The sequence below is a fragment of the Impatiens glandulifera genome, chromosome 3, assembly GCF_907164915.1.
Source record: "Impatiens glandulifera chromosome 3, dImpGla2.1, whole genome shotgun sequence".
Classification (NCBI taxonomy): domain Eukaryota; kingdom Viridiplantae; phylum Streptophyta; class Magnoliopsida; order Ericales; family Balsaminaceae; genus Impatiens; species Impatiens glandulifera.
In genome coordinates this window covers 23,941,752-23,954,867 of record NC_061864.1, presented here as the reverse complement: position 1 = coordinate 23,954,867, position 13,116 = coordinate 23,941,752, and positions in this window count along the sequence as shown.

Here is a 13,116-nt window from a genome sequence, read left to right as displayed (position 1 = left end):
ATAATAATCTATCTACATTTGGATTAAAAAAATCATAAAATGTTAGTAAAATTAACAACAACAAAATGGTATAAATCTACTGATTATAAAATTAAATTATTAATTTATAAACTCACCATTAAAATAAAATAAAAAATTAAAGAAATTATTATTTGATACCAACAAACACTTGTAAAAAAGGCTTAATGGTTGGTAGACGGCACATAGTAAATATTTGAGTAAAGGCGGTTAGGTTTCACCTTTATATATAAGGGCTTGTTTGATTTCAGCATAACCATTCCAGATTAAAAGTTAATGGAACTGTGACATTTTGCAACAAAGGTTGAACTTAATTTCATTGTTATAGAACTAATTGTTTTCTTTTAAATATTAATGAATACAAGAGAAATGTATATTGTTTGGAAAGTGTTCCCCAAACAGGGCTTAAGACTAATTGTTTGGTTGTTCAAACCAACCCTTCTTTGCTAAGGGTCAATTTCAAATGGTTTTGTTTCTAATAATAAATTAAAATATTTTAAAATGTGAAAAATAAGAAACATGTAAATAATTATTTTAAAAGTATGTGATTTATTTATTTATTTGTCAAGTTAATTTATTATAATTAGTAGTTTTTTCAAATTTAATTTTAAAATATTAATTATATTACCAAATAATCAATTATAAATTATTCACTTGTATAATAGAAGTAAAGACTGCTACCATCTTTTTTATGTGCCTAATCAATATGATTATATATATATTTAACTCTAATAATATTAAAATAATTTATTATAAAAAAATAAAATAAAAATGGAACAATTGATTAAATATATAGCCCCAAACAAAAAAATGAGACAACGGATTAAACATGTAACCCGCAAAGAATTTACCGTCTGACAGGCTTGAACCCAGAACCTTATGGTGAGAATATTCCTCGCTTGTTGCCGGCTAGGATAGAAAATGAATAAAACAGTTTATTATAACTTTGTATGAAGAGGTGTTTTTTTGGAAATTTATTTATTTTGTTTAAATAATACAAAAGATTAAAAGTTAAAGCATGTTATTAAATGACAATTTTATTTTTCTCATTTAATTTTTTAAGATGATATTGCTGGGAAAATGTAGAAATACTTTTTATTAACATTTTTAAAGATTGGTTGATTTTGAATAAAAAAAACATCAATGTATTTTCAAATAAAGATACTTAAATAAGAAGATATATGTCATATGATATTAAAACTCATACATTTATCTATTTAATTTATACATAAATTTAAAATCTATCATTTTCAATATATATATATATATATATATATATATATATATATTTATATATATAAAAGATATCTACTTATGCCTACACTAGTAAAATAATGATCAATGCAACAACAAATTAATATCAATTGCGGATTTAGTTGTTAATAACTCCATTGGTGTAACCAACTAAATTCCGGTTAGTATTAATAACATCAGAGTCTTACAATTGCATTGCAAACAAACTAAAAGAAAATCGAATTATTGAAACATCGAGCTTCACCTTCCAAGTAATAAGATCATTTTAATTAAAGAACTACTCAATAGCCCAACAACATAATTTATAAATTGTTATATGAGGTAAAAGTTGAATAGCAGCTGCATCATGGCCTATCCTTCCAAAAATTATATTTAGCATAAGTTCATAGGCAATTAATCCATTTGAAAGCTAGACTGACCCAACTTTAGAAAGTAGATAAATATAATATAAAAAAAATTCCTTGTAGATTAGTTGTATTGAAATGATTTGATAATTATAGTTTATGTATTTCTTTACGGTTTAGATGAACAATGGAGATATTGTGATTTGATGTAATATAATTGGATTAAAATGACCAGTTCTTATTTGTTGATTCATCTATTATAGTACGCCTGCTTTATTTGATTAATAATATGATTTATAAACTTAGGAAATGAGATATTATTAATAGAGGTGGAGTATTTAGTTAAGAATATCTTAATATTATTTTTTATTATATTTATTTAATTAAAAATATAAAATATGATTATTTTTTACTGCATACATTCTTCAAAATATTTAATTATGTTATAATTTAATAAAATATAAACCCTAATATATCTCATTATACTAATTACATTTTTTCACATAAAAAAATACATATAACTAAAAGAGTTGAATGATTCAAATATTTTACCGATTTATAAATACAAAATTATCGATCATAATTAAACACATTTAGGTTAAATATAACGTTTTACATATGGTATATTTTTTTAATAACAATTTTTATTAATATTTAACTTTTATAATATTTTATATAAAATTATTGCTATATTTTTTATTTTAATTTTAAGTTTTTATATTTTAATTAATTTATTATCATATAAAATATTTAAAATTAATTATATAAAAATGACTATATTATTATTAATTATTGTAATTATTATTAAAATTTTATTCTATTAATTTTTATTTTAAATAGTTCCTTGTTATTATTTAAAAAATTAAAATATTTTTTTAATAAATAAATTTAAAAAATTATTATTATTTTAATTATAAGAAAATGAGTAATATAATTATAATGTATATATATATAAAAATTTAAATATAATTATAAGAGATAAAATTAATTTTATAGAAGAGAAAATACACATTAAGATAGAGAAAATGGACATCACTAACTTCTGGCTCTTCAAGACATATCTTACATAGAGATTTGTTCATCTCAATTTAGAGAGGAATAGATTCTTAGTATCAAATCCATAATCCATGAAAAAAAACATCACAATTTATTCTATTTCTAATTTTTGTAAGTACAAAATTATGTACCAAGCATGCTTAAGTTAAAAAAAACAACTTTAACATTGAAGGCCTAGGCGCATTTCGATCCTATGGACAAGAAAAAGGAAATTATGTTCCCCTCAAGTTGGGTAGACATGATATAGATGCCAAACTTTCCAAATAGAATTTGGTTCAACATGAAAAACCAGTTGGACATTGGAGAGAAACGTGAACAAGGGACGATTTCAAATGGTTCGCATAGTTGGGTCAAAAACAATACGTAGAGTGACAACGGTTCGATTGCGAGAATCTACCAGAACCACAAAACTTGAATATATGCCAAAAATTGCACATGATTAAGTGTTTACAGAATGAAAAGCACCGAAACACCAAGAATGGTGAAAAAAATGATCACAAACGGCACATTCGTTTCCTGACTACGAGAAACAAAATATAACAAACTTTTTTTTAATGAAAATAAAATAACCCTATAGACAACGTGAGTCAAATGCAAACATTTAGTATTACTTAGTGGGGTATAAAGATTATTGATTTGTTGATGAAAGATTAATAAACATCGGTTAAAAATTTAAATTATACCAAGAGAAAGAAGATTGATAAAATTTTATATTAAGAAAAAAAAATTAATTGATATCTTCAAATAATTTGAGAAATATAATAATAATTATACATAAAAATAAAAGAAGTAAATAAGAGGACTAAATCTAAAATTGAAATAACTCTCCAATAATCTACAAATTTTGAAAATAATAATTAAATGATAAAAGTTCTAAAAATAATTCAATATACATATGATATAATTTATTATAAGCAATCTAATATTACTTTACCAACAACCTTATAGTTACAAAAAAATATATATATAAACAACTCAACACCATATAACTATAACTATGGGATTCGGAAAACTAATAAACTGTATAATTCGATATTTCCATTCATCCTCTTAACAAAAACTAATAAAATCAAGTTTAAAGAAGCAAAAACAATCTAAATACATTTATTAGAGGTCGACAGGGAGCCCCAACCAAACGAGCATGCTTAAATGATTTATTTATTAAAAAAAAGGAAAAATAAGAAGAAAACTAGACAAATATTACAGTAGAACCAAACTAGGATTTTATTGGTAGCTAATGGTCAATGTTAACTAATTATCATCATTCTATTAATATAAATATAAATATTTAATCAATCGTACTTTTCTTCTTTTATTAATTAATGAAGAAAAAATATCGTCATTCTTCTTTTAAAACCGTTTATTTTTCAATTAATTAATGAAGGTTGGAGAAATATTAGTTGGCCGTTGACATATTTTATCACAAAAGTTAAAATAGCCACTTGAAGTTAGTACAATATCAAATTTGTCACTAAGATTAAAAAAATTAACCACTTGTTTGGCCATTTACTAATTTTAATTTGGGATTGTTTAATGGAGATTTGCTTCTTTTTTTTAAAATTAATTTGGGATTAGTTAATGAAGATTTTCTTTATAGAATTCCACTCAAAATACAATTTCACATTCGATTATAAACCAACACGGTAAATTAAGAAGATCTTAACAAAATTAAATAAACAAAAACTCACAACAATGATAATTGGAAATACATATAATTCGATAATTTAAATTTTAGTAAGAAAAAAAAATGTATTTATACAAATATAGATACCCCAAAAATAATTAATCATTCCTAATTAGTTTTTATTCTCTTTTAATTGTGTTTAAGACATGAAATGTTATTCAAAATCAATTCAATTATTGGTCCCCCACTATAATTGTGATTAAGTTATTTGATTACAAAATTTGAAACGACGACTTTTGATATTGACATCAAGAATAAAGAAACGTGTCATTTTCACGCCGAAGGGATGTCGTGTTTCCTTGAACCCTTTTGCAAGCTAGTTTAGACTACGTTGGTTTGTAGATTTTACTATATGTTATTTGTTTTCATTCATTTGTTTTTATTTGAATTTTTTTAATTGGTTTTATTATTGTATTGTTAAGATACTGAAATTTAAAGAACCTATTGTAGTTGGACTGTCATCATCCTCACATGATTCATTTGTAAAGCATAAAGAAAAAAGCATGATCAATGACAGGCAAAATGTTGGTTGAACTTTTTGCTTCCTTTTTTTAAAACTTAATCTATGGACATCTACACAACAATGGACCACATTTTATAAGGTAATATTGAAGCACAAATAAAATACCAAGGGAAAGTGCAATATATTATATATGACAAGTTGGACATACAAAAAAAACAAAGATATACCAAACTCCAATATACCCAAAAAAAAAGGTTTATAAAACGTTTGAAGAAGGAATTGATCATAAAGTTTATATATCATAATATATTTTCCTTGTAAACAAACATAAATAACATAATTAATTAATTGCTTTCAATCTGTCCATACGATAATTTGTAATTTTTTTAAAATATTTATTCGTTGAATAACTAACCAGAGTAGTTCAAGAGAAAATAGTATTGTTTAATAAAAATATTAAATTTATTCTTATTAATTACGTCTTAAAGTTTTTGAAGTGAATGTCATGTATATGTAATAATGTTAATTTCTCTTTAAAATAAACTCAAATTATATATATAATTGAACAAACTTTAAGAAATTACATAAATAGGGCAAAAAAAGTCCTAGCAAAAAATTCAAACACAGCATATGATGCAAAGAAAAATTAGTCCAATCTTAGATTTGACTATAGAAGGGTGTAGACAAAATTATAATATAAAGTTTTCTGGAATATCCAAATTGCCTTTTAACTTTCAATTAATAAAAAATTTCATTTGATGAAACTTGTTTAGTTTTGTGGAATATTTTTGTACGAGATATCTCTTAAATTTAAAGTTATGTATTTATTTATTCTTTTTTTAATGAGAGAAGATAGCATTAGACCTCAAATTATAACTTTCATTCTCACTTAAGTTAATTCAAAAGGTTTCTTTGCTATTGATTATTAGATATATTCAGAAATGGTACATTGAATTATTTCTATTATTCATTTTTATGCCTTTTAAAAGTTAATCATTCATTTGGTTTGGTTCATTCTTTGACTGCGGATGTAAGACTTGTCTCCAATCGTCGGATAGTTTGGTCCAGAAAGATACCAGAATTCAATTTTGGGCGTAAAAGTTACTTTAATACGATAATTCTATATGAATGAAACAGCGTCGACGTCATCTGACAGGTTCACAAATATCTAAATTATCTCGTCGGCGTCATCCGACATTCATAACTATCTAAACTATCTCGTTGGATAGAAAATCTTTAACTCTAATCAAAAGTTCATAGACTATTTTATTTATCGTAAGCCTATAAAATTGAAGAGGTGGAAATCGCTGAAATATTGTTTAAAATTTGATTTAATCTTTTTACAAAGATAAAGTAGTTCATAGTTTAGTATTTTCAAGAATGGCTAGTGAATGTCATGTATAGTTAATTAGTAGAATTTATCAATGACTTCTTAATAATGATTATAAAACACTTTATTTAAAAAATATAATATTATAGCAGTAGAGTTGACTTCTAAAACCTGTACAATTACCTCATCTGCGATCATCAACTATTTCTATCATTATTTTTAGTTTAATTTAACCTAATATATATATATATATATATAGGCTGCACATTCACTAGAATCACTACTATATATGAGTTGACTCCAACTGAATTCATGTAATTTGAATTTTGTTTTTTGATTGAGTTATTTAAATATTATTTATTTTACTAATTAATTATATCATTTAAAATATTTTTTAATAAATTATTAATAAGTTTAAAATATTTTACATAAAATAACTCAATTTTTTTCATAATCTCAATTCCAACAAAAAAAAATCTTTAAATAGTTCAATAAATTATTTAAATAATCTCATTCCGAAAAAGACCTAACTATATAATACTTAAGCATTTAAACTTTATTGGGTTAGTATCATAAAACAATAATATTGAAGCTATAAACAACATATAATTTAATAATTGAAGCTAAACAATTTGTTAGGTCATTCTCTCTTTTTCTCTAATATATATGGTCTTATTAATTAATGTCGTTTGTTGGTTCTCATAGGCCAATCAATTCAAATAAATCAATTCAAATAGAGAAAAGGGTATTAATTATTTAATTATTTAATTATGGACATGATATTGACATACTGTTTGCGCATGCTCAAGATTGTTCCTTTCTTGATGACTCCCACTCCATTATCATGCCTATTTCTTAACATTTGATTTTTATACATATTTTTGTTGAAAGAGTACTTAAAGTTCATGTTTAGCTGACTTTTAATAGTTTAAACTATATATTTATATATAATACATTTTGTTAATAGTTAATTACCATCAATTGTCTATTTGTAATTATTCATAAGCAATGTTATTTACTACGGTTACATATTGTTTTTCACCTTATTACTAAAATATATATTATATTCAATTAATATATAAATAATTTACCTATAATTATTGGATAATATTAGCTTGGTCAGGTCATATTTGAAACCTGAACCTAAAATATTTAATAATTCGAGTTAAAATATTTAATTTGAAACTGTTTTTTTTATTTGTAGTTGATCCGAACCTGACCCGATTGACCCGACTCAACTGAAATCAATTTGATATAATTAATATCATATTTTTTTTATTTTAGATTAAAATGATATTAAAAAAAATAATAAAGTTAAATCACAACCTCATTTACAAACTGAGTAGAAAAAAATAAATGTGATTCTAGTGACGTTAACGGCTACAAACGACAAACGACCCCGATGATAGACTAATGAGGTATAATTAGTAGCAACGCTGCAAGATATGAGAAGGAGAGGGGGAGGGAGTCATGGGATGGAAGGCCAATTCCAAAAAGGAAGTGAAACTGAATTTTTGGGACGGTTAGGAACGAATCCATGAATTAGAGTTGGTGTGAGCTTGAAAATAATTTAAAGTGAGTTTAAAGAAGATAAAAAAAAAATAATAATGAATGAAACAATTGGATAAACATGGATTTTTTCATTTTTTAAAAAAAAAATAAAAAAAAAATAGTAAATTAAATTTAAAAAAAAAATAGAAAATTAGGGGCATGTCACATTTTAGCTTATTTTTTAGGTGGTTAAAAAGTCCTAACGTAGATCCCCTTATGAACTGAGTTAGTAAGAGTGAGTAAGCAGAAAAAAATTATTACGAGTTCACATGTCTATTTTGAGTTATATCAAATCGACAATATATTTATTAATCAGGTTAAACGAGTCAATCTGATTTCGACTCGAACTCAAAATTAAATGACCCAAGCATGATTTTTTTTTGTTAAGTTCGGATCGTATTTTTGCATCGGGTCAAAAATTGTCAACCCTAAATAATATGTTATCAAAATATTTTTAGAAGTTAAAACGACCCTCAACAATATGCTTAACTCTCACTCTAACTTAAACGATTTTAATAAAAGTTTAATTTTTTTTGTTTTGTAGACAATATTATTTTCACTTGGTTATTGGATTATATTATATAAATACTAATACATATTTAGTATCATTTTCATACTAGAAACTTTATTTTAATAAGCATAATTCATTAATCTATAATAAATGCTGTAGGGAATTATATCATCAATAAAAACATGTACAATTAACATCTTGATGTGATTGTGAAACTAAAAAAAAGAAAAGAATATTCATCTTATCCAAGGGATTTTGTCGCCAAACCTCGTGAAGGCTCAATAATTTAACTAAAAGTTAACAAAAGTACTCAGGTCCACAAGAAATTGAATTTATTTATCAAAGCTTGCATTTAACCCCTATCTCTTATTGGATTTGTATTTTTTCTTACTTCCATGGTCATCTATGCTTATAGAGCTTGAGCTCTCACAAACCCTAGTTACTTAAATGGGCCTAAGGACATTTAGATTATAAAATTAAAAATAGAAGGATCAAAAAGCAATAGCATTGGAGGATAAGCCCAAGCTTCTAGTCCAATTTCCTTTTTTTTTTCTTTTGGATAGGAATGTATGCACTTTTACTTTTCACTTTTTATCTTCGTCATGTTAATTGCCACTAGTTTATGTTTGACTTTTTTTTTTACAAATTGAGTTTGTGTGGGGTAATGTCAAAACTAATTCAGCGTTTTTTAGAATAATCGACAATTCGATGTCTAGACTATCGTAAAGAGGCGTAAAAAATTGTTTGTAGATTGATGTTCCCTAGATTATCATAGTCAGCAAAGTGTTGCAAAGGTACACAAGTGATTTTTTTTTTTTGCATAAGTGATGTCAAAACATTAGTTATTGATAAGTCAATCGATTGAGTTGTTAAATCTGACCTAACTAGGTTTATGTGAATGAATCATGTATGGTTTGCTTTGAATGACTTTAGTGACAAAGGAAGGCCCAAAGTTGAACATGATCATTTTAGGGCATATGTATGAAGGCTTGTAGGAAATGAGTCTTTTTAGATTTTATTTTTGTGGGTCAAAAACCTACTAAGATTTCAAGTTCTCTAAGTTTGGTTTTGCATTTTTAGAAATTTATGTCCAATTTCAGTATTTTGTTTGGTTTAGTCTTTGATTTGAGAAGATTTTTCACATTTTAAATGTTGTGTCAACTCTTTATTGTAATGATTTATTTCACTGCTATATTTATTATTTATTACTCCTAACTTTAATTCAAGAAGAAAATGGTGTAAGTAGGATGGCTAGTTTGATTCAATTTATTCACTAATAGGTTGTTTTGATAAATTTTTTGAATTGTTAACTATGCGTTTCAATACGTTTGATCAGTTAATTTTAACCTTCTTATTTACTATAAAGTATCTAACTTATTCGCTAAACGTCTAAGTATATTTAATTTTATTAATAAGCGTCAACTTATTCATCAAAACTAATGTAACAACTTATAAAGGAATAACGATTTATTCGCGTTTATCCGAATCAAACCCACCCAATTTATCTTTTATAATCATAACTGAACCGGTTGTATGGCTGGCTGGTTCTAGTCCATTATTCAACTCGTGCAATTTGCGTCGTGTCGAAATTCATTCTCATATGTGTCGTATCATGTCTTGACTCGATAATTCATAGATAGTTCGAGCAAAAATATATCGGATTGCATCGTTTCGTGTACTCGTGGCTAATTCTAAAAAAAAGAAAAAAAGTAAAAAAGGGAAGCTCATGGAAAAAATTGAAGTCTAATATCAAATCACGTAAATAAATAACATTGTTCCGCTTTCTAAAAGAAAAGAAAAAATGTTTCAAAAAATGAGAGATGACTCGAAACTCTAGACTTGAAATAAATAAATAATAATAAATGAGTCAAAGTAGTCTTCAATGTTGAGACATTAAAATCAACATTGCGTGTTCATCTAGACTCTTGTCTTTATTGCCTAAAAGCAAGAACATGAGTGTATCGATTCTGTCAGATATACTCATATTGCTAATAAAGGAAAGAAAAAAAAATCTCCCCTCATGGTTGAGATTTTGAAATTACCACGTAGTGCTCACAGGCTCTCGTCCTGATTGTTAAAAGCAAGAGCATATGTGTACCGATTCTATTAGATATATCGGGTCAGCATAAAAAAATATAATAATACTCAAAATGGATAACACATTGAAATCACCACTCGATGTTATTGAAACTCTCGTCTTGATTTATTTAAAAATAACACGAGTTTTCCGATTTGGCAAATAGTACCCTAAGTACAATAAGAGAGCTCTCTGAAGCCAAGAATGACGAATAATCTCTTCAATAAAATAATATTTAATAAAGGAAATGAGACGAAATTTCAAAGCACGTAGTGCAAAGCTAAAACTTGATTTAAGACGTCATAAATGATGTTTGGGCAATTAAATTCCCTTTCATAAAAAATATATTTTTTTCAAATAATCGCGAGAACACAGATTCGAGTGCATTTTGATGGCCTTCACGTTGAACGAAAAGACAAGGAAAGTCGGCCTCCTTTTAAGACAATCCAAAAGCGACACTCGAAGTGAGACTCCAAACAATTTTTATCTAGGATTCGTTCTAAACTGAGAGATCAATACACGCCTTAACTCGCAAAAAAACAAAAGAGGTGAAAATCCTAGACAAGACATTTTCCAATATATATATATATAAAGAGTGAAAAAATCCCTTAGATGAGTACTTTTCCAAAAATGAAAAGAAATAAAAAAGCCCTCAAGTCATTAAATAGAGCCATTTTCCAAAAGAAATGAGGAGTCAAAGTCTAAAAAAAGGAAAATCTCTATGTCACGCACTAATGGCAATTTCCAAAAAATAAAATAAATAAATAAACGAAACATCGAAGTCTTCAAACAAAAAGAGAAACTAAAATCATGATGAAAAATGTTTTTTCAAAAATAAAAAACCAAAAGTGTTCACGACCCAAAAATTAAAAAATTCCAAAACAAAATGATTTGAGACAATCTTATTAGGATTATACCCTTCGGGTTCTCTATTTCTAGGCATTTGTGAGATTTGTACACCAAACAAGCATCGTAAGATGTCTTTGTATAGAAGCGTCCCACCGAGGCATTGAAGTAGTTGCACATTTTAAGTAGTAAGTCGTTCATTGTGCAAATGACGCAACTCAAACCACCCTTATGTGATCAGGCACTTGGCTCCCCGAACTACTCAATCACAAAGTCAGTAAAATTGTTCAGACATCAATCTACCAAGTTGATACAAACCTCTAGCTATCTCATGAATTTTGTCACGTAACTCGGACTAATTAGACACGTACACTTGGACAAATTAGATACGCACTCGAGACTAGGATCGTGAGGTTAATATGATGTAGTCGCCCACTTGTGGAAGGGCATCAATACACTAGATATCTACATAACTAGTGTACAGACTATAGTTGCGTACGATTAATTTATTTGGTTTTCCACACCGATTTGAAAGACGATGAAAACCCCCTTTGTTATTTCACGCAACTGGTTTATGGACTATAATAGCATGAAAGTAATGTATGTGTAAGATGTCCACCCGCACAAGAACACAAAACTATTCAATTATCTCGCATAGTTAGTGTTTGGACCATAAAAGCTTGAGATCAATACATCGTGTTAATCAATCAACAGAATAATGAAAACCTTTTGGCTATCTCACTTAGTTGGTCTTCATACCATAATAGCTTGAGATTAATACACAGTTTTCATCAGTCCGATGGATGATATAAAACCTCGTACAACTTTTCGTAATGTTTTGATATCAATGCCCGGACAAGACACTTGAGTCACCAGTCAACACCTTGGACAGAGTTAAAAGTCAATCCTACCATATTTCACGGATGAAGCAAGACGAACATCTTTTAAGATCTGAACCCCCCAACAAGGCAACCAACTAATAAGGGTATCATCGATCATGTGATCGCTAGGTTTTATCTAAATAAATAAAAACGAGTCTAAGTAAGGTTATAAATTAGGTTATTTGCAAATGTGGTGTTTATATTGTCAAACTTGACATACGTTTTTTAAAACTCGATCGTAATTTCCAAACTTCGTCCAAGAGGGGCATTCTGTAGATACCCACATTTTACACTATTTATAATTATAACTTGGACTCACTTTTATAAAATAAAATTATACATATTCATTATTGTTATTTTTTTTTACGGATTAAAGAAGAAGAATTAAATTCCTCAAGACAAATGAGACCAATGCAATTAGACAACTACCCAAACCCCTTAAACCAAATAAGGCCCTAGACATAACAGTTGTCTAGACCTCCATCTTCCAAATAGGTCCCTTCACAAGGGGTCGGACCTAAGCTTTTTTTGGCCTAGACCTGAAGAAACAAACATAAAGGAACAAACATAAAGGCAAAGAGAAAGAAATGAGATGGGCGACCCTCTACTGTTTTTTTCGACGATTGAGGGTAGATACTTCTTTGGGCGATTCCTTCGAAGACTCGAGACAAGGACAATGGAGGATTAGACGATTGCTCTTGCAATATCAAGCAAAGAGAAGGGAAATACGTAGAAGATGCGCTCCTTCCCTTTTCATCTTCGCCCGCTCCTTTATCTATCCTAAATGTCTCCAAACACAAAGGACATGAGTCCTCTTTATAAATATCTAATCTTCAGTAATTGATTGTCAAGGACAAGCCCATAGTAGCCCCTATTTAAAATGATTCTCATGAGAAAGAAGGGAGGATAGAAAAAGGAGAAAAACTGAAGAAATGGGGGGATGACTCGACTTTTAGAGAATAAACTCAGGGAGTTTGGGGAGCATATCTCCACTCAAGCGTGAGAAGGGCGATTTCAATTCTTGAAAATCTTAGGAATGATCCAAGTAATAGAGAAGCAAAAATTATATTCTGAAATCACAAGAGATTTATGGTGGGTGTA